The sequence below is a fragment of the Sorex fumeus genome, unplaced genomic scaffold (genome assembly GCF_029834395.1).
Source record: "Sorex fumeus unplaced genomic scaffold, SorFum_2.1 ptg000037l, whole genome shotgun sequence".
NCBI lineage: Eukaryota > Metazoa > Chordata > Mammalia > Eulipotyphla > Soricidae > Sorex > Sorex fumeus.
In genome coordinates, this window is record NW_026606094.1 from 4,367,964 (window position 1) to 4,391,340 (window position 23,377).

Below are 23,377 nucleotides of genomic sequence, written 5' to 3' on the forward strand. Positions count from 1 at the left end.
TTATTAATAACCTTCAAAATATTTAGCATTCATGTATTCATTCAAAAACAAAACTTACTTAATGTCAAACTTAAGCTATATTATACTCATCTACTTAGCTAAGGCACTTCATTGTGGACATAATTACAGCTCAAATGTTTTATAACTATACATGTTATCATTTATATATGAAATATACTTCAACAACTCACAAAATTAAAAACAGGAGAGCCCTTTTTTTCCTTCAATTAATAAAACTCTTTCCTTTATTTCCCATTTAATTTTAGAGCAACATCTCAATAAATATTCCTTCACTGATCCAGAATTTTAGAGTCATAACTTACAAGTTACTAAGTCAATGCTCATGGATCAAAGACGGAAAATTCTATCAGAGCTCTTACCTGTTCTATCATAAAGTTAAGGGCTAGAAGATGAATTTGGAGTAATCAGTTTCTACTCTCTCTCCATTCCTCTTACATCTAATATGTTGACAAAGTGGACCAACATGTGTTTCTGCCCAACACCTACTAAATGTGGAGACAGACTTGCTCTAGACCTCTAACCTAGGGGATCACAGGGAAACTCACAAAAGAAAAGCTGAAATAATTTCTGAAGAATGTTGGGTTATATAAAGGACCGACTCTTGATAAAGAGAGCTTTGTAATTTAAAAGCTATTCAGAACAGAAAAGCCATAGGACACTGAGGTTACAGAATCTTACATGAACAGAAAATGAATGAATGAGAAACTTGATTTTCCCTTATTTTGTATGTAAAAAAAATGAGATTAATTACCTGCAAGCCTGTCTTAAGAAGGTATTGTTTACATATGTAATTAACGTTACCACTGGAGGAAATTAAAAAAATAAAAACAAGAGGTAATTAATTATTTCAAGTACACTATTCAATTTATTATAATTCAAACGTTTCTTAAAGTGTTCAACCTAATTTCCAGATTTAATAAGATTTAACTGGGGAGACATGGCGGGCGATTTAACAGGCTGGAGCCATAGCACAGCGGGTAGGGCGTTTGTCTTGTATGCGACTGACCTGGGTTTGATTCCTCTGTCCCTCTTGGAGAGCCCGGCAAGCTACCAAGAGTATCCTGCCCCACAGCTGAGCCTGGCAAGCTCCCCTTGGTATATTCAATATGCCAAAACCAGTAATATGCCAAATATGCCAAAACAAGTATCACAATGGAGATGTTACTGGTGGCCACTGGAGCAAATTGATGTACAACAGGAGGACAGTGCTTTAATACAACTAGCCAGCAAATAAGACTTAAACAATTTTCAAGTGAGTCAGGTATTTTACAGTTTATTGTTAACTGCTACTGAATAAATGGGTGGTATAAACTGGAAGGGTTACTTCATAAATGTCCATATTAACTACTTGAATAAAAGTCTTGATGTTTGCCCACTGCTCTTAATATAAATGTGTAGCTATCAAGCAGATAGCCATAGTGCTATAGCCCAAAATAGATTAAAATAATTGGTAAGAAATATTTATCCTTTGTTTCCCATAAAATATCTTTTTTTTAGACTTTATTTTTATTTTTTATTTTTTTATTTATTGAATCACTGTGGGAAAGGTTACAAAGCTTTCAGGTTTAGGTCTCAGTCATGCAAATATCAAACACATTTCCCTCTACCAATACTTATTTTTTACCATGAAGAACCCCAATAAAACTCCACCCCCCACCCCTCCCCGTCCCTGTGAGGCAGATGAATTCTAGTTAAGACTCTATCTGCTTTGATTAGATTCATTGTTTCAATAAAATATTCACCACTATTATTTAGAGTTTACCCCCCCCCCCCCCCAAATCAGACATGCTGAAAAAGCATTGTGAAGTGATTTGCTTTCTACAGCTGGGTTCAAGAATTAAATGTTGGTTTTGGATTTCTGCTATTTTACCTATTGACCCTGGAAGTATTTCTACTGAAAGTCAGATAGTTAAGAAATTGGTTTCTGTGTTCTGGAATCGTGGACGTGCTGGAGAGCCGCTCGTGGGGGGCAACTGGTGACCTCGGTAGGGCGTGAAGGGCGGACCGAAACGCCCCCCTTCCCATGAGGTTTTAGTCGCCCCCACACTCCCGGCTCATACCTGCTGTCCACAAGGCTCCCATGTGGCCACCATCTTTCTTTCCAGAGAGGAGAGGGCGCATGGGGCAACACCCTTTCCCCTCGGCAGACTTGATGGCCTGGATTAACGCATAGTCCTTTCACTTTTCTGCTCCAAGCTGCCGGGTTCTGCATTTAGTCCTTGTGCTTCTGGGGCTGTGGCTGTGCTGGAGAGCTGCTCGCGGGGGGCGACTGGTGACCTCGGTAGGGCGTGAAAGACCAGAACGCCCCCCGACCCATGAGGTTTTAGTCGCCCCCACACCCCCGGCTCATACCTGCTGTCCACAAGTCTCCCATGTGGCCGCCATCTTTCTTTCCAGAGGGAGGAGGGCAGAACGGAGCAACACCCTTTCCCCTCTGGGCAGACATGATTGCCTGGATTAATGCATAGTCCTTTCACTTTTCTGCTCCAAGCTGCTGGGTTCTGCATTAAGTCCTTGTGCTTCTGGGGCTGTGGCCATGCTGGAGAGCCGCTCGTGGGGGGCAACTGGTGACCTCGGTAGGGCGTGAAGGACGGACCGGAACGCCCCCCTTCCCATGAGGTTTTAGTCGCCCCCACACCCCCGGCTCATACCTGCTGTCCACAAGGCTCCCATGTGGCCGCCATCCTTCTTTCCAGAGAAGAGAGGGCGCATGGGGCAACACCCTTTCCCCTCTGGCAGACTTGATGGCCTGGATTAACGCATTGTCCGTTCACTTTTCTGCTCCAAGCTGCTGGGTTCTGCATTAAATCCTTGTGCTTCTGGGGCTGTGGCCGTGCTGGAGAGCCACTCGTGGGGGGCAACTGGTGACCTCGGTAGGGCGTGAAGGACAGACCGGAAGGCCCACCTTCCCATGAGGTTTTAGTCGCCCTCACACCCCCGGCTCATACTTGCTGTCCACAGGGCTCCCATGCAGCCGCCATCTTTCTTTCCAGAGAGGAGAGGGCGAATGGGGCAACACCCTTTCCCCTCTGGACAGACATGATGGCCTGGATTAACGCATAGTCCGTTCACTTTTCTGCTCCAAACTGCTGGGTTCTGCATTAAGTCCTTGTGTTTCTGGGGCTGTGGCCATGCTCCAAACTTAACTCTGATTTTCAGGGAGAAAGATTGGGTGGTTTACTTCCCATTGATCACTTTGTATATAGAGAGATGTCGCGCGGCCACATAAGGTACCGTGCGGTTTTGAGAAAAAGTCCTAGTTCCCGCATACTCGAGCTGTGTTTGTAGAGGTTTCTGGTCACCGGGGTTCCATCTGGGGGAGGTGGGATGCGGCACCTACCCCATCTGGGACTTGCCGGTGATCTCAGCTCTTTTTGGAACCTGTTTTTTTTTTTTCTCCGGGATCTGTGGTTCCCGCACCCTCCATGTGGTCCTTCTCTTAGGCTGAATGCTGCAAAGATGGTGCTGGGGGGCGGGCTGTGGGCGTGACTTCGGGAATCAGAGGTTACCTGTGAGCTGTAGTCCGGCAGATTTGAGAAAAAGTCCTAGTTCCCGCATACACAAGCTGTGTTTGTAGAGACTTCTGGTCACCGGGGTTCCATCTGGGGGAGGCGGGATGCGGCACCTACCCCATTTGGGACTTGCCGGTGATCTTGGCTCTTTTTGGAACCTGTTTTTTTTTTTTTCTTCTCCGGGATCTGTGGTTCCCGCACCCTCCATGTGGTCCTTCTCTTAGGCTGAATGCTCTCCCATAAAATATCTTGTCTGTGGCTTAAACTTCCAAAACAATAACATTAAAAATGAATATGTTATTGTAATGTTTATTTTGTTTGCATATTATAATAGTATTCAATTAAAAATTATGAATTATCCTGCATAGCTATACCTGCAAACTTTTGTATAACTTGAGCAAGACCAATTGTTGTAATTTTATGAGTATACAATAAATAAAAATAAAAATAAAAATATGAGTATACAATAAATAAAACCCTGCTCCTGGAAGAGAACAGCACAGAGTCTCCTGCCTCCGTGCCTGGCTGTTCTCACCGGGGCCCCTTGGAGGAAGGTGGGTTGAGTTTCCCTCCCCACCGTGAGCAGAGCCCTGCAGCTGAAGACCTCCGGGTCCAGCCACAGTCATGCTTAAGACCACTCTCCAAACGTTCAGATGAGCCTCACGCATGAAGGAACAAGCAGAAGAACCCAAGTGTGCGGGACCCAGAGAGTAGATCTTCAAGCCTGCTCGGATTGGGACTGGGGCCTCCTCCACCCAGATCCCCATCTTCCAGTATGTAGGTATTACATGCATCAACTGCCCCCGGCACTGTGTAATCCCATCAACGGCCAAGACCCAGAGACTATAAAACCCAGCTCCTGGAAGCGACATCTTATTATCTAGTTCTTACTCTGGAAAACCTGGCAGGCTACAAAAAGTATCCTGCCCACACAGCAGAGTCTGGCAAACTCCCCGTTACATATTCAATATGCCAAAAACCAGTAACAATGATGGGTCTCATTCTCCTGACCCTAAAAGAGGCTCAAATATGGCACTTTTTAAAATTTCAGGGCTAGGACGAAGAAGATGTTACTGGGGCCTGCTGGAAGCAATCAATGAACAACAGGATGACAGTGATACAGTCCAAATTAGTCTTCTCAAAAACTTGAAATTAGTTCTTATACATACAACAAGGTAAAATGTATAAAAATCTGGCAAAGTTATTACATAAAGGTTATGAATAAGTAAACTTTTAGATCTAGAATTTTAAACCATACCTGTCTAGAATAATTAATTATGTTTTAATTCTCCTACATGTGAAAACAAAGTATTCAAATTAAAAGATCCCTCACTGTCAAGAATTTTCATGTTTAAACTGATAGTAAATGAAGATATAACGTTTATTCTTTTTGTAAGTAACACTGCACGCTATCTTTATTTAAGTGTGAATTACATCATTTCTAACTGCTATATTTTTATTTTCTGTAGTGGTTGGGTTTAGTCACTAGTGCTTTCATGTTAAGATGTAAATACAGTTTCTAGTTCACTCTCAAAGTAAAATTTTTTTTTTGGTCAGAATTCAATAAAGAAAATCTTAATAGTCTTTTTTGTTGTCTTTGAAGGAATTATAGGAGTTTTACTACCAATTCAGACAGAATTTTCTGTCTACATTGAATTTATTGTTCACATTTTTTTAAAAGCAGTCAACCAAGCCACAAAAGATAATGCACTGAGAGATTTTAGTCCATTGTTTAAGGCAATAAATATGACAGAAAGTACACATTAAAATTTTAACAGTTTGCCTTCTTATAACCATTTAGATGGAAAGGTACACAGTTATCTTTTAAAAATTAATAATTACAATGAAAGCACTGGGCATAAATGTGAAAATAATTTTGCTCATCACAATAATAATTTATGGATCGAATTAGTATCATAGGTTGTGTCGCTATTTTAGCTACTGTGTTAACATCAATTTTTGATGATTTGAGAATACATCAGAGATGGTAACATTTCACAGTATGATCTAAGTAAACATATTTTGCATTAAATAACTTCAATCTTTAAAATGTTACAATAAAGATTTTGTAAATACCAAATGTAAGCATCTCAGTAAGCAAATTAGGATTGAGCAGAGACATAAAGGAACTTAATTTAAGTGTTTTGGAGAGAACATTTGACCATTACTAGGTTTAGACTTAGCAGATATTATTAGGAAAAAATAAATTATATGTAGAAATCACAGGAATAATAATAGCATAATTTAGTATAAAATTATTTTACTATTTTGTATAAGGATAGGACTTTACTGTTATCTAACTTTGTTACCTAAACAACTCATTAATAAATATGGGCATGATATACTACCTTATAAATTATATATGTATGTATATGCTCTTTTTCTTTCTGTACTAATTGCAAAACTATAAATAAGGTAGTTCTCAAAGAGCAGGACATAATGCCAAAAGCTTAAGTCATTAAAATAACAATACTACGGCATATTTTACTGGTGTGTTTCAAGTTGATGAGTGAGCCACTCTTCAGAAGATTGTGTGAAAATCAATGTCATGTATTCTGGGCTATAAAGCCTCTGGAAGAAACTATTCAATAATTACAGTGAGATGTAAATTAGTTATAATGAGGATGTTACCACAAGCAACTCATTGTGGTAGGAATTCAATTGTAGTCTTTCTATTTCTATTATTCCTAGACACACAGGAAAGTATAAAACCCAAATTCTTTGCAATTATGTGGGGCCGTGTTTATTGATATAAGGTGAAATGATGTTTAATACTTAGCTGAGTGAGTAAATGTACTCATTATTCATCTGGAAACTACATGATAAGTTAGGTTACTGTCACAAAATGTGAGTCTCTTACCAGTCATGGTTTTTCAAATGAATTGTGTGGAACACAATCCAGCTCAAACCGAAACTGTAGTAGGAATAAGAACTATGTTTTTATTACAAAATTATTGTCCTACTATGACTCATAACTAAGGAGGAATAATAAGTGGTCATCACTTTAAAAATCAGGAAGCAGGAAAATAAGAAAAGATCAGGCAACATGAGAGGGCAAGAAAGGAATAGAGCCTGCAGTTCTGTACCATGTACAAGCCAAACTACAATAAATATTACTGTTTCTTCTGAAATAGTCACCTATGAGGATACAAAGAGACAAATTCTTATGACTCTTAAATATGTATTTCATTTACAATTCATGTGCTTAAAGTCTTATTACATCTTATAATTCATGTCAAAAGATTTAATTGTATCATTTTTAATTGGTCATTTCCTTTAGGAGAATACCATGCAGTGTACGATTATAAAGGGCTTAGATTCATTGAAATGTTAATTTTTGCTACCTTGTGTTCAGGTTTTATTACAGTTCATTGTCTAGTTAATATTAATTAAACTTTTAGACCAAAATGAGAATAAAAATTTAATAACTAATATCAGATTATAAATTCCCTCATTTTGCGTTTTCATAAACCTCTGAAAGAAAAATATAATCATCTTAGTTTCCTATAAAAGTAGAAGCATGAATTTTGATGGATTCTAGAATATTTTTTAATGTAAGAGTACTGCTATTTATTCAACCATTGATTAAGCAGATTGAATTGGGCATGAACTCCACATTACTTCTTTTTTGTTATTCAGAATGTTAATTTTATTTTATTATTTCTAATATTTTTAATCACCATGAGATACAGTTACAAAGCTTTCCTGTTTGAGTTTCAATCATAAAATGATCCATCACCCAATCCTCCACCAGTGCATATCTTCCACAACCAAGAACCCCAGTATCCCCCCATCCCAACCCTCCCCCTGCCTTTACGGCAGACAATCTATCCCCACTTTTTTGGTATTGCTTGTATTACTTTTGTATTACTCTCTTTTTGTATTGCTTGTTATGAATAACATAAGATGTCACATGACCACATGCTACTGGAGCTCCAAAATTCCAGATAATTAGGGTCTGGTGAAATCTCTTCAGCAAGCTGCTAGGTTTGGAGATTCTTTTCTGTGTCTCTGGATAAAAGTTGCCAAGGAGATTAAGTAGCAGCCAGAGGCAGTTTGTGGGCCTGACCTCTAGGGTACCATGGGGATGGGGGCATGAGAAGGACCGGCCCATGCTCTATCCTTGAGGCCTGGAGTTTCCCATCACTGAACTCGCATACTTGCACTTCTCATTGGGTTCTGGATGTTGGAAGCCACTACGGCGTTTAGGGGGCAGGTGGAGGGACAATGCCTGCCCCTGTCTGAGGAACCCAGGTGAAGTCAGCCCGACTTAAAGTCCGGAGGCATCACTGCAGCAAGCTACTTTGGTTAGAGATTCTTTTGTGTGTATAAGGATCATGGCCATTGTTTCCACCTTTTCCAGAAAAATAAACTATTAACACATGCCTATTGGCACTCCTGCTTGTCCTCAGCACACCTCTGGCACTTACTGCATTTTTTTTTTATCTCTTTCGAGATTTATGGGTCTCCGAAATAAGACCAGTAAATGAGCTTATATAGCTGAGCCAAAAGTGGTTTGTGAATGTGGCTTCTGCTTATTAAATTTTGTCAGTTTAATTTCTTGGTAAACTTGGCCTCGAATTGTTGGGGTTTGGCCAAAGGCAAAGTGGCAATTTTGGGGTAAAGGGAAGTCTGAAGTTGCCATCAGGCTGCTGATACACTCGCCCCACAGGTACAGGTTGACCTACTGGCATCACCATACCCCCAGATTCTAGAATTTTTGTAAATATAAAGAATATAAATATTCCAGAGCATGATGATACATACTTAAAAATATTGTGATAGAAATGTGTGCCAGACATAGCTGATCACCCAGATGCTACTTCAAGGTCCCTTTCCACTGATCACTTTCTATGCGTCTGGCTACCAGGCAGACTACTGGATTCTTCAAGGTTGTTCTCAATTTTTAGCTCAGATTTAACCTTTCCAAGGATGAGGCCCAGCTAATTTCAGATCAAGGTGTTGCAAAAAGTTCTAGCCACTTTTAACTCAATTAAAAGTCTTCAGATAAGCAGATCTTGACTTTTCCCTTGTATGCTTGGTCCTTCCTGGCTGTGGGCTCAGGGATCCATCCTGGCAGGCTTGAGGGACCATAATAAAACTGCTTTGGTTGCATGGAAGCATTAAGCCTGGGTTGGCTTCATGCTAAGTAAGGGCCCTGCATGCTGTACTATCACTCTGGGTCTGCTGTTCTTGCTCCTGAGGTCCCAAAGGAACTGGCAGAGACTTTATCTTTATTCTACAATTACAAGATGACTTCCTGCCCAGCATTCCTTCCTTCTGTTATTTTACATATATGTTACTACACAAAGTGTTAAGATATTAAAACTTTAAAAAAATTCAACTAGCATACCATAAAAGCACAATTTTGATCTTAATAGAAATATAAAACTCATTTTGTATTCTTTGTTTTTGAAAATTGCTAGCAGTTTATATGTTTTCACATTCTTTCTGTATACAGTTTCTAAACTATAAATAAATGTATTTTAATTTAAATTTTAGTGCAAATAAGAATTAAAAAATTTTAAAAGTTGATCTTAATTGTTATTAGAATGTTGGTATGTGAGCATATGACAACTTAGCTTTAAGAAAATGTGATATACAGGGAGAAGCAGATCAAAAGAACAATGAGATATCATCGCACACCACAGAGACTGGCCCACATCCAAAATGACAAAAGCAACACGTGTTGGTGTAGATGTGGCGAGAAAGGGACTCTCCTTCACTGCTGGTGGGAATGCCCACTGGTTCAGCCCTTTAGGAAAACAGTATGGATGATTCTCAAAATTAGAAATTGAGCTTCCCTTTGACCCAGCAATACCACTCCTGGGAATATATCGAGAAGAAACAAAAACAGTGTAGTCGAAATGACATCTACACTTCTATGTTCATTGCTGCACTGTTCACAATAGCCAAAATCTGGGAAAACATAAGTGCCCAAGAACAGATAACTGGTTAAAGAAACTTTGCTATATCTACACAATGGAGTACTATGCAGCTGTTAGAAAGGATGAAGTTATGAAATTTACATACAAGTGGTACTACATGGAAAGTATCATGCTAAGTAAAATAAGTCAGAAATAGAGGACAGACATAGAAAGATTGCATTCATCTGGGGAATATAAAGTAACAAAATAGGAAACTAAGATCCAAGAATAGTTTAGATAAGTACCAGAAGTTTCACTCCATGGCTTGAAGGTCAGCTGCTCATGCTAGAGAAAAAGGCAGCTCAGATAGCAAAGGGAACACCATGTAAAGGGTGTTGGGAGGATCCTCCCAGGAAGGGAGATGCATGCTGTAAGTAGACTATAGACCAAACAGGATTGAAACTCATTGCCACTTTTGCAAACCTCAGCACCTATAAGGAGAGAGAGAGAGAGAGAGAGAGAGAGAGAGAGAGAGAGAGAGAGAGAGAGAACAAAAGGGAATTCCCTGCCACAAAGACGGGATGGGATGGAGAGGATGGGGGTGGGAGTGATGCTGGGATCATTTGTGGTGGAGAACAGGCACTGATGGAGAGATGGGTATTAAATCATTGTATAACTGAAACCCAAGCACAAAAATTTGTAAGTCCACAACTGTACCTCATGGTGTTTCAATAATAAAATTTTTTTAAAAAAAGAAAAAAGAAAAGAAAATGCGATATACTATTCTGAGATTCATGAAGATTGTTCACTGAGATTGTTCACTCTATTATACTTACATATAAAAATCTAGAAATTAGCAAAAATATGCTACAAAATAACTTCTCCCAAATGGAGTTTTGTATTCATAGGATAGCTAACTAACCTATCTGTCTATGTCTATAATGATAATTTAGCTACTACAACTGTATCAAAGGTGTCATGAGATAAAATATTTAATATGAAAAGACGTTGAAAATTTGAGAATTCTGATTTTTACCAACTGTATACAATAGACATTAAGCATAAATGACATGTAGCATATATATAGCAATATTTAACCCTTCTATACATAAACAAGCCTCTTGGAGAGCACAGCAAGCTATCCAATGGGCAGAGCCTGGCAAGCTCCCCATGGCGTATTCGATATGCCAAAAACAGTACTATAACAGGTCTTATTCCTCTGACCCTGAAAGAGCCTCCAATTGTTGGGAAAGGTGAATAAGGAGAGGCTACTAAACTTCCACTGCTGGACAAGTAGAGATGTTACTGGTGCCCACTTGAGTAAATCGATGAACAGGATGACAGTGATATGGTGATACACAAACAAAAAAGTCTATAAATTATTAATATTCTAGACACTATTACCATGGCCTGTGATTCTTTTGTAAATAACAAAGTGGGTAATCACAAATAGTTAATTATAAATTGGCAAATGAGAAATATATGCTTGAACTCCTACTTTTTGCTTTGAAAGTCTTTTTTTAACATTTTTATTTAGTTTTTGCGATTTTTACACATTTTATTTTCTGCATTGAAAGTTTTCTAAAGGCTAAGTTTCAACTCATTTTTCTAATTTTATTTCACTCTACATTACTATGAATGCTTGAGTTATTCATATTGCTCTACAAAGTTTGAGAAACTGCATTCTATGTTGTACATAGCTAGAAACTCTGCCTGTCACAAATAATTCAAAGTAAAACAGCTGTCATAAAAAGAAACACAAACAAACAAAACTTAGATGTCAGAAAATCAGAAAAGTTGGGGCAATAATTAATAACCCAGAAGAATGTTTAATTACTCAAGTACTTATTTGCTGAGCAACAAAGTAATATTTACAAATAGTTTGTCAAAAATTTTACAGCAATAAAAATGACTTCCATTCAATAAGGGATTCAATAGTACACACAACTACTGCATGTTTTTGAAGTAATTAATGTGGGACTTAAGACATGACGTTTTGCTAAATCAAGAACTGGCACAATCTCCCAATATTTCTTAAACTTACTGAAAATACAGTGATATTACAGTAAAAGGTGTGAAGGATTAGAAAGGTCATTTTTAGTGTGTGTGTTGTGTATGTGTGTGTGTGTGTATTTGACCACGCCTGGTGGTGCTCAGGGTTTAATTTGGCTCTGCACGCAGGGATTATACCTGATGGGGCTTAATGACTATTGCTCTGGCCCAATTGGTCAACTTTTTGATAATTCTGGAACTTCTTGGTGGGAGTGGGAAGATTATATGCATATCAATGCATTAGACTAAAACAGTAAAATTACCTAATATTATAAAACAATAAAACATAAAATTTTAATAACTTAATCAAACTTAAATATAATTCAAGTGTCCAAGGAATGCATCACTGAATTACCAAGGCAAAAAACTAAAACTATACTAAAATATGGTCAAAGTCAATTTCAATTTTTTAAGGCTCTTGAAATGAAAGGTTATAACAAACTAATATTATTTTGAAGAAAAAATGTCTAAACTTAGATGAAAACAAAACTTCAACGTCAAACTGAAATGCTGCCTTCTTTCCCCCTCCCCATTTGAGCTCTAAATAGTTGTGAAAACAAACAGCATTAACATCAAAGAATTATGGAGAAAAATAACCCATCTAACTGTAATAAAGAGGTCAAATTCTATTTAAGCTCATTCAAAGTTCCAGCTCTGGAACATGTTCATTTTTGGTAGCAATGTGGAAAAGCACAGTTGATTTTGTTCAGTCTGCTTCACAGTTCATACTGAGCATGGGGTCCACTCACAAGGTGATAGCTGGGGTTAACAATAGATTTACCAGAAAACTCTTTGATAAAACATGGAGAGATTCTATGTTTGTAGAAGCTTTTGAGCATTTGAACATATCCCTGGGTCTCTACGAGGACACATACATAACAGATTTCTAATTTCTAAGACAAATCTGAGAAGGACCACACTCTTGTTGCAGGCTGATGTTGAGTCTTCAGCGAAATAGGACAAGAAAATTGGGGCAGTGTTGTAAAACATTTAATAAAATATTCATTGTGATTGATCACATAGACACTTGGCAAAATCTTTAAGAATTGTTGGTTGAAAGCATTTAGGAAAAGTCTATCCAATCATTAGTTGATGACTAAACTAATTGGCAGAGCATTCAATGTCAGAGTGAAAATGAGTAATAACTTTGAAGACATGGAATTTATTTAGTTAATAGTACTATGAAAATATAGTGTTTGAAGAAGCAAAATATATAAAATCTACATTAAAAATATCAAACAAGATGAGAACGCTATTCAGGTCTCCCAAAGAAGAATAGAAAGAGCTATGCTTGGAATATCACGTTTCACTCAAATGAGAGAACGAATCCGGAGTTCTGACATCCGTCGACGATCAAGGATCAGGGACGCTGTCTCATTTGCCAAGGTGTCGAAAATCAGATGGGCTGGTCACATAATGAGATTTAAAGACGACCGTTGGACTAGAGCTGTTACTGATTGGATTCCACGGGATGTCAAAAGACCGCGTGGCCGCCCACCTACCAGATGGTCAGACTTCTTCGTCAAGATCATGAATGATCGGTTTGAGGCCCTTCCTGTTCCCGGAGCGAACAGATGCTATTGGGCTACACTAGCACGCGACAGGGACAAATGGAGACGTTACTGGCGCCCGCTCGAGCAAATCGACGACTAACAGGAAGTTAAGTGATTAAGTTAAGTGATTAAAAATATGTCCATACAGTAATAGAGAGAAGCTCTACCACTGGGAGCAGAGCCCTCCATGGGATTAACTTGGTATAATTAATGAAAACAAAGAAGGAAATATCTTATCTAGTATAAGATAGGGGAAAATTATAAAAAATGGTGCCTGAGAAATGCCAATCCTGAATAGGTATTTTTACCTCATAAAAATTAATGAGTTTTTCAATACAACAGGAGGACAGTGCCACAGTGCTACAGTGCTACCTAATCAAAAATATCTCAACAAGTATTTTTTATGTACTATGTATCAGGCATCAGTATTAGATGATTGGGTTACAGCAGAAAAGAGAACAGCTCCAAATTCTTAGCTTTAAAGAGTTCAGAATTTCATAGAAGAGGTTAAAAAAAAAGAGCAACTAAAAATAAAAAAAGAAATTCTTTGCTTGAGAATGTGAAACTTGAGCAATATTTGTAGAAGTTATATATTTGAAGAATTCATCCTATACAGGAATTCAAAGGAAATCAATCCAGGAAGAAGGAACAGCCAGCATGAAGCACCAAGGTATAAAATTGCTAGGCATGATTTCCCATTAATCTACAGCAAGGCTTTTCAAATAATGCAAATAATGATGATACATATACAAGTTCATGGAGCATTTGTTTTTAATGCTGATCTGACTCCATAAGTAGAGGTACAGGGAGGGCTAACTTTCTGCCTATGAAGCTCCCAGTAAGAGTGTCAGTGCTACTACCCAGATTCTGAGGATGAGTCTTGGATAAGGACATTGAACACAATATTAATAAGCTCCACTGGAAGTTTACCATTCTGAAAAATTTAAGATTACAAGCAGGGCTCCAGCTTTACGCCCGCAGCATTCACCATCCCATGCTGATTCTGTTAACTCTTCTTGAAATTAGGGTTTTTTAAAAAAGCAATCAAAGTTGGCCTAAGTAGAAACTGAAAATATGAGGTTTTCTACAATTGAGGTGCCTTCATGCCCTCTTCAGCTCTTCAAAGACTGAAAGGATGCCAACATTAACTAGTCTCTTTTGACTCTGCTTGCCTTTGTATTGGTTTCATTTTGAGGCCGAATTTCTCCACATGATTTCCTCTCAGCAACTCAGAATTAAATCAACAAAGCTCCAAGTTCATGAAGAGACTCACTCCTCTCAACAGCCGTCCCAAAGCCCCAGGATTAAGCCGCATTTGATCAGCCTGATCAAGTACCTATCCCATACACATCACTGTTGACGGATACCAAGATGCTTTGTTTGGTTAAATAAGCTCCTGAGTGGCCTAAGTGCCTTACTGATACTGTGAAGTTTCTTCGAGTTTTCTTCAACAAAACACTACTGTTAGAAAGAGGGAATAGAGAGGGTATGGACAATCAGCAGGAACACACCAAAAAATTGTTGATATTAAAAAAGGATTTTCTTAAACATATCTAGTTCTCCACATCACAGCATGAGATGAATGCCAGACTTCATGAAGGATGTTGAAAAAACATAATAGGCCACAAAGCTCAATGAAGTTAATCAAAATCTAAAAACAATCCAAAAGATTTAAATATATATGTATATGTATATATATATATGTATATATATTTGAAAAAGATTTGGAGAGAAAAAAATGTACATTGTGTGTGATTACTTCAAGGAAGACTTAAAGGGTCAAAAACAGCAGATATAAGGACAAGATGGATTTGTATAGAACACACACACACACACACACACACACACACACACACACTATGAATTAGAGCTTTCCATTCAGTGAAAATAAGTGGTTTTCTGAAGATATTAGAAGTCATATTTTTTCCCCAAAAAGACATGGTAGTTAACCTGGGTGAATATATTTTAGGAGGGTTTTAGCATTTGTTGTTGTTGTTTTGAGGGGGCCACACCCAGCAATGCTCAGTGTTTACTTCTGGCTCTGCACTTGGGAATCACTCCTGGCTGGGTTCCAGGAACTATATAGGTATTGGGGATCAAACCTGTACAAAGTAGCCTGTACAAAGCAAGCATCTAACTTGCTGTACTATTGCTCCAACCCCTGATGAATATATTTTTAATGCATGTAAGAAAGTCAGGGCTAGGTGGTACAAGGCAGCAGTGAATACACAGAGACCACTCAGAAGCTACAGTGCCTAGGGAAAGAGGAGAACCTTCCTGCATTCTTGAAGCACAGACCCTGGCAATGAGACTCTGACTTCAGGATCTGCACCAACTCGTGGCCCCTACCCTCAGGTAGAACAGCTGCAGGGGGCTTGGCTTTCCAAGCAGCAGCCACTCATGAGTCATCACCAGTTAATCTCACCTTCCATAATGCACTGGAACAACATTGGTCTCTTATACTGAACTCTCAAAAGAGCAGAGTAGTTACTCACAAGAGCATCATAGTTACTTCAATCATACTAGGCCAATATTCCATTAACCCCTATTCCAATCATCATACCCCAAAATTCACAAAAATAACGGTGAATGCAAGACTCAATGCAACCCCAATCTAAAAGTAACAGTGAGTTCTAGTCAAAGAACGCACTCTATGAATCAGGGCAGAAGGCTCCACACAAGTCAAAGAGGAGCCCAGAAAAGGAAGGCAATAACCATGAAGGGGAAAAAAGGGGAAAAAACCCACACACCCACCGAGTACATCCAGAGTCCTCCCTGGAAATGAGAGGGGAATACTGATGATATACTGGAAGGATGCCCCTCCAGACTACCATGCGCATCATGAGAAAACAGCACAGATTACTACCACAAGGAGTGGATGAAGATAGGAACCCTGTAGCCTCAACAAGGAATATCCACATACATAATCATTCTGATAACAAATTCAGGAAAAAAATGGTAGGGACATTTAATGAGCTCAAATAAACAATGGAATGGGCATCCAATAAATTACAGGAGGATGTGAGAGAATCAGTGGAATGGACAGCCAATAAAATACAGGAGTAAATGGAAGCAGAAATAAGAAAATTACAAACAGAAGAATCAATAATAAAAATGTGGTAGATGAAATGAATAACTCAATGGGTGCCCACAACAATAAAATAGCTGCAGACTGTGAGCTTGAAGATGAGCTTCAGAATTCATTAATGCAAAAATGGAAGATGGAAAAATACTTGAAAGTAGACAAGAGTTGGCAAGATCTATGGGATGAATTCAAGATGAACAACATAAGAAACACAGGAGTCCCAAAAGAACAGGCAGGCAACCCCAGTGAGGTAGTAACAGTTAAAGACATCATTGCTGAAAAGTTCCCAGACCTGGAGAACACTGTCATCCAGATCCAAGAAGCCCAAAGGGAACCAGCTAAACGAGACTCTAACAAAAAGACACCGAGACATATTGTAATCAGAACAATGAACAACATAGAGACATAGAGACATAATACTGCAAGCAGCAAGATTAAAGAAGGAAATAACATATAGAAGAGCTTCTCTTAGATTTACAAAAGACCTATCAAATGAAACCCCTTGAGTCTGAGGTAAATGATGAGATATAGTTAAAAAAAACTTAATGAAATGAAGGCTTCACCAAGAGTACTTGACTCTCATTCACATTTGAAGGAATGATTCACAACTTCATGGATAACCAACATCTCAGGTACCTTATAGACACAAAACCAATTTTAAGGAACTGAAGAGGCTACTGTAGGGAAAGACAATCCCCACAATCAAAATAGACTTCTAAAAAATAGCACAAAAACACATAATAATAATAATCTCTCTCAATGCCAATAGTCTAAGTGCATCAAATGGGACTACATTAAACTAAGGTTCTGCACCTCAAAAGAACCAGTGACCAAGATGTATAGACAGCCCATGTAATGGAAAAAATTATTCACCCAATACCCATCTGATAAAAGGCTAATAGCAATGATATATAAGGCACTAGTAGCACTTTACAGGACAAAAATAATCCAACCCCATCAAAAAATGGGGAAAATAAATGAATAGAAACTTCTTCAAGAAATTGTTGGCCAAATGGCATATGAAAAATGCACTACGACACTAATCATCAAGAAGATGCAAATAGCAACAATGCGATATCATCTCACTCCATAGAGACTATTATACATCCAATGAAATAAGAACAACCAGTGTTGGAGCAGATTCACGGAGAAAACGACTCTTATTCATTGTTGGTGCGAATGCCAACTGTTCCACCTTTTGGTAAAACAATATGGACATTGACATACCACTCTCTGAATACTTATGCTTTGATTAATGCAAGACACAAGACTCTAAGTCAGCAGTGCTTATTCCTTCATTTTATTTAACAACTTTTATTTGGAGGACATACCCAGCTGTGATCAGGGCTGACTTCTGAGTTCTGTGCTCAGGGATTAGTCATGGCAGGGATCAGGGGACCACATGGGATGCTGGAGATTAAAACTGAGTGGATTTGTGCCTACCCATTGTACTATCTCTCTAGCCCATATGGCAGTGCTTAAAAAAACTGTGATAGCCAGAGAAATGTCAACATACCTTGGAAATTTGTTAGAAATTTGAAATATTTGTTATATCCAAAATTTTGGCCATGGGTCCCAATGTGGAGTTCTTTGGCTGATGTTCTCGGTCCTATCTTGGCATTAAAATCACCAATAATGATCTTATAGAAGGTGTGGTCTTCTTTATAGCATTTCTCCAGCTCCATGTAGAACTTCTCAATTTCTCCTTTATCATAATTGGATGTTGGTGCATAGACAATGAAGATAGAAACTGCCAGCAGTGAGCAACATCTATTCAAGTGTAATCGTTTAATTCAAGTTGTTAGGCATTCAAATGATTCAATGCTTATGGCCAAGTTCATGTTGACAAAGACACTGACACCACCGATGTCTCTTTTGTCGCATGTTCCAAGGCACAATTTTTCTCCAGTGTCGAAAATGGTGTGATGTGATTGATGCCTTCTGGTCTTGATCAGACCAATGATGTCATACTTGATCTTTCATGCTTGTACCATCAGGTCCTCGATGGATGCATCCGATGCCAGTGTATGTGCATTGAAATTTCAGACAGTCATTTTTGTCTTTCTTCATTTTGGCAGCCTAATTCGGCCTTGATATTTTACCAGCCTCTCCTTTCTCATCCATCTTAACAATGCTGTATTGGTAGCTATTTCAGGATCAGGGGAATGAGACCCAGCATGGCCTAGAATGGAATGAACAGGTTGGAGACTGTCCTAGTTCATCATGCTGACCAAGACTATCCATTGTAACTCACAGTTCCAGAAGGCCGAATCTAAAATTGGACTTGGGAGTCTCCCGGTGGATCGTTCCATAATGAAATAGAACACATCAATCGATAGTTTTGCCTGACCTATGTTGCTATTGTCCCAAAATTCCAAATGAGGTCAGACCACCATCTCCTTCATGAAAAATTCTACTTCATGGAGCAGGGAGAAAGGGCTGCAAAGTTTAAGAAGAGAACTCCGAGAAAGACCACCAACTGGGAGCTCTTTGGCACTATTGCCGAAACATGGGAATACGCCATCATTGACAACACCAATGAGGAATATGATCGACTAGCTCAGCACCTCAATGATTGTGCGAAGAATGCCAAGAGAGAGATACCCACAATAAGATGCCTGTCTTTGAAAACTCTTCAGCTTGTTTTCCAACATGGCTTGGCAAAAGCCTCAGGAAACTAAAAGCAAACGTCCGAGCTCACAAAACAGTGCAGAGAAGTGATAAAGGAAGACTTCAAAGAGAGAAGATCAGCAGCACTGGCAGAGGCGGCAGAAGGGGGGAAAAGCATTAGCAATGCCTGCCTGTTCTTCGCCAACTACAAGACAAAGATCTCTCCCTCCGATGTCCTGAAGGATCTATCACATCTTGCAGAAGGGTAATGGAGAGGATTATTCATGACGGCTACTCGGATCTCTTCGATAGCCACATCCACCTGCCCACATACAGAATTCCACAGGATAAATATGCCGTTCCCAACATTCTCCCTTCCGAAATTTGACATTCCATTTTGTTGGTAAAGATGCAAACAGCACCAGGCCCAGACAAGGTCATACCCGAACACCTAAAGAATCTGACATAAATACTCATCAATATACTGGCTCACACTCATCAATACACTCTTCAGACGCTACCAGTCTGAACGCAAGGTTCCGTCCCAATGGAAAACCAACACGACTGTACTACTGTACAAAAAGGGAGACATCCACGACATTGGCAACCACCGCCCGATCTTCCTATTGTCTGTCATCTACAAGCTGTTCACATGAGTCATCCTGAATAGGATTGGCAGAACACTAGATGAAGGACAACCTGGCTAGCAAGCTTGGGTTCGCAAAGGACTCAGTACGATCAACCATATCCACATGATAATCAAGCTCACTGAGGTTTTTCAGGAGTTCAAGATGCCGCTCTAACTTTCATTGATTTAAACAAGGCCTTTGATTCTATTTAGACGGAAGCAGTCATCGAAGCTCTAGCCAAACAGGGTGTTCAAACTCAATACATCAGGATCCTCTGTGAGATGTATTACGGATTCACTACCAGGATCTCACTACTCTTCAAAGAAGTGATCATCCATATCAAGAGAGGGGTTCGGCAGGGTGATACCATTTCACCGAAACTCTTCAGTGCCACCCTGGAGAACATCATGCAATGACTAGAATGGGAAGAAATTGGAGTGAAGATAGATGGTTGGCAACTACACCACCTTCACTTTGCTGATGACATCATTCTAATAACATCAAACATTAGCCAAGCAGCACAAATGCTGACTTTGACCGTGAGTGTGGAAAGGTCGGACTACAGCTGAATCTCACAAAGACAATGTTTATGAGAAACAGTTTCATTCCTGATATTCCATTTGCTCTCAATGGAATTAACATCTCCAAATGCAACAGTTATGTGTACTTAGGTCGAGAAGACAACGTGAGGAATGACCTGGCACCTGAGTTGCACCGGAGGAATAGAGCGGCTTGGAATGTCTTCAAGAGCGTCAAAGAAATAGCTAAGAGGACGAAGAACCTCTGCTCTGTGCACATCTCTTTGATTCCACTGTTCTTCCTGCACTAACATACACCTCAGAGACCTGGCCCCTATGAAAACAGGATAGGAACGTTATTTGGGTCTCCCTAAGAGGGATCGAAAGAGCTATGCTTGGAGTAACCCACTTCACTCAAATGAGAGAAAAAATCTGGAGTTCCGACCTTCATCAATGGTCAAGAATCAGGGATGCTGTCTCATTTGCCAGGATGTCGAAAACCAGATGGGCTGTACACATAATGATATTTGGAGATGGCTGCTGGACTAGAGCTGCTACCGATTAGATTCCACGGGACGTCAAAAGTTTGCATGGCCGCTCACCTACAAGTTGGTCACACTTTGTTGTCAAGATGCTGAATGATCTGTTTGAGGTTCTTCGTGTTCCTAGAACAAGCAGACACCATTGGGCTACACCAGAATGCGACAGGGACAAATGGAGATGTTACTGGTGCCTGCTCAAGCAAATCGATGTGTAATGTGATGTCAAGTGATTCAAAATTTTATATAAAATTTATATATATATATATTTATATATAAAAATTTATATAAAAAAATTTTAAAAAGTGAGTGGTAGATCCACCAATCTGCCATATAAATAGATGCAGAGGTATTTAGGATCTGGCATTAATCAATTCTGATTTGAAAAAAATATATACACAGCATCTCTGAAAACTCCTTTTCTCATACCAATCCTCTTGGGCTTCCTCTTTCTTTACATCTAATTATTCTTCTCAGAAAGTTGTTTAGTTCTATTATTTTTTATTTCTTGGCCTCTCATTTATTGATATATTTACTTTCTTTAAAAAACTGATATTTTTGACCAAACTACTCAGAGATGCCAAACTGAAAAAAAAATTAGGTACACTAAGTCTTTTTGGATAAAAAATGGGTCTTCTAAGTGTTGGGGTGGGCAACTTCCCCACTCCAGCCCTCCCAATACTTCCAGAAGCCCGGTCAGCCACACTCACAATCCACCACTGCCACCATGTAAGTTCAGCTACTGGACTGCTTCAGAGACTCATCATTTAGCCTTGAATGGGATCAACTAGCTGCAAAAATTTCTTGGATAAAAAGAACCCTGGTTTACACCTCTGGGCCGACTTGTCAAGATGCGGACAGGTCAAGTCCCCACTATGTCAATGCCCCAGAAGCTACACTCACACCCACAACAACTGCTGCCATGCCTAAAGCCAGACTCTACTGCCTCATGACCAAGCTCTACAAAGATGCCAAACTGCCAAAAATTTCAGGCAATTTTGGTCTTTTTGGCTGAAAACTCAAAAACGGCAGACCTTCTTGGTGTCACCATGGGCGACCCTCTCCCTGTCACCTCCCTGCTTCTGGAAACCCCAGCAACTATGCCCACATTCAAGCAGCACTGCTATGTAAACTCTGCATCTTTAAATCTTCTGGATTTTGTGGAGTGATATCTCGAAACTCTACAATACTAACTTCCCAGTAGGAGAACACACATTGGATGGGAAGGTAATATTGAATCCAACTATGATTAATTAACAAAAACATTAACAGAGAAGATTCATCTAGCATCAAAAGATTAGTAAACTCTCAGACAATAACTTACTGTCCCTATCGTGAGATACAATAATTTTCACATTGTCTTCTACTGACAATTTTTTTGGTAATTCCATTAGTCATTTAGTGGTAACAAGCAATATAAAATGAATTACTGTGGGCCTTCTATGGAGACAGGCTTGAGGGATGATTGGGAAAAAGGGGCTAGTGATAGAGGGAAGGTCACAGTGGTAGTGGGATTGAGGTTAGAATATTAAATTCCTAGAACAAATGCATCATGAACAAGTTTGTAAACTGTGATTTTTAAATAAAGTGGGGGAAAAAGAAATAAAGAAAAAAATAAGACTGAATAAAAATTTAAAAAAATAAAATGAGTTTTTAATGATTTTCAGCTTTCAAAATCTAATATTGGGGCAGAAGAGATAATTAAGTCATTAGAGCATTTGGCTTGCATGTGGCTAACTCAGGTTTAATCCTTGGCACTTCATAGTCCCCTGAGCCTTGACACAAATGATTCCTCAGTGCAGAGCCAGTAAGTCCTGAGCACCACTGGGCGTGGCACCAAACTAAAAACAAACAAAAATCTAATTACTGGCTATAGAGAGACAGTATAGGGGTTAAGGCAGCACATGCCTTGGGTGTAGCCAAGTGAACACCACTGTGGTGGCCTCCCACAATACGATCCATCCAGCATCATGTCCTCAGGCCCAAGTACTGAACTGCTGGTCAAGTTGACTGAGAATTACTAAAGGGGCCTCTGGACCCACTGGATACTGCTTGGGAGCTACCAAAACAACAAATAAATGTAAAACATCATTATAAAATCTAAAATGCAGATTCCCAAATTTTATTTTTCTCTCTCTTTTATTCTCTCATGCTCCAATACGTAAATTGTGGCTTTTATTTTGGTTTAAATGTTATAAAGATGAAGTCTAGATAATTCATTCTTCTAGGGGTTGAAGAGGTAGTAGAGTAGGCAAGATGCTTGTATTACCCAAAACCCTCTGGCAACTCATATGGTCACTTGAGCTGCAGGAGGAATAATCTCTGAATGCAGACCCAGAAGTCAGTTCTGAGCATCTCTGGATGTGGCCCAAACACTGTTCCCTTAAAAAAAAACACTTTTTGTTTTCCTTACTTTTCTGAGCAAATTGCATCTCTGAATTTTCTGCTTTCATTCACAATACCACTATTTTTGTAGTCTATAAAGCTTCCAGACTCAGAGGCATTGTTATCTCCCTGGATATCATCTATCTTAAGCCAGATTTATTTTCTATCCTTATTTTTTATATGCATTGATTCTACTCAATATTATACTCACCAGGCTTCCACTGAATCCTATTATTTCTCTATATACTAATCACAATAGTCAATAGTTTCATTTTTTACTAATGTTTCTATTACTTTGCAACCTTTGGTCATACAGAGATTAATTTATATTCAATTATGGAAAGAACATTTATTTGAAATATTCCTATTCAAACTCCTTCACTACTATATTGCTTAACAACACAGAGTAATGTCCTCTAATTTTTCTCCCACTTTTCTAAATGAAATGCTGCTTCATCTTACTAAAAGTGAAGAAAAGTTATTGCAACACAATTTTTAATTCTGTATTGTCATTATTTTGATGTCATTTTACCACAGCAAGATAAAATTATATATTCTTAAGATTTATCAAAAATCTACAATTTTCATAAAACTTCCCATGATTAA